Below are 754 nucleotides of genomic sequence, written 5' to 3' on the forward strand. Positions count from 1 at the left end.
AGGGAAGCCCAAGAATACTGGAGTGGGTAGCCATTCCTTTTGGATCTTCCTGACCCAGGAATCAAACCAGATTCTTTGCCAACTGAGCTATCAGGAAAGCCCTTGACTCCAATGAAAGTGAAAGTGAAGTCAGTCGTGGACTGTAGCCTACCAACCTCCTCCATCCATGGGATTCTCCAGGCAAGAATACTGGAGTGGGTTGCCATTTCCTTCTCCAGGGGATCTTCCCAACCCAGGGATCGAACCTGGGTCTCCCGCATTGGAGGCAGACGCTTTAACCTCTGAGCCACCAGGGAAGCCAATACCCTCCCTCATTCTTTATCTTTCCTGAATGAAATCTGATCCAACCCATTCCTCTGAAGATTGAAAAAGATCCAATCTGGATTAACCCAAAGGACAGTCTAGAGTCTAATCAGGTATCACTTTCTGATTAGCCGTTATAGATGGAAAGAAGGAAGATGTGATTTAAAAAGTCTATAAAATAATCAGTTACCAAAGGAGAGATGCACAGTCTTCAGGCTCCAGAGTCACCACCTTTGTACTCCATCAGGTCTGAGGTGTGAGTAGCCTGCCAACCACATCAGAGTTGGTAAGTTACAGACATAACTGAGGACACCCTCATTGTACCCATGGTCCACTTGTCTTGAATGGTGGCATGCACCTCAGGATGGAAGAAGAGTTTTTAAAAAATATTTCTTGAGACTTCCCTGGGAGACCAGCCATTAACACTCTGCATTTCCACTGCAGGGGATAT

General features: G+C 46.2%; 1 non-coding gene across 1 annotated transcript; it reads right to left on the minus strand.

The window, feature by feature from the left end:
* Nucleotides 1–224: 224 nt before the first annotated feature.
* Nucleotides 225–296, minus strand: TRNAW-CCA (transfer RNA tryptophan (anticodon CCA)). Its single transcript has one exon. It is a non-coding gene; the product is annotated as a tRNA-Trp (tRNA).
* Between the last annotated feature and the right edge of the window lie 458 nt (nt 297–754).

The sequence above is a fragment of the Capricornis sumatraensis genome, chromosome 14 (genome assembly GCF_032405125.1).
Source record: "Capricornis sumatraensis isolate serow.1 chromosome 14, serow.2, whole genome shotgun sequence".
NCBI lineage: Eukaryota > Metazoa > Chordata > Mammalia > Artiodactyla > Bovidae > Capricornis > Capricornis sumatraensis.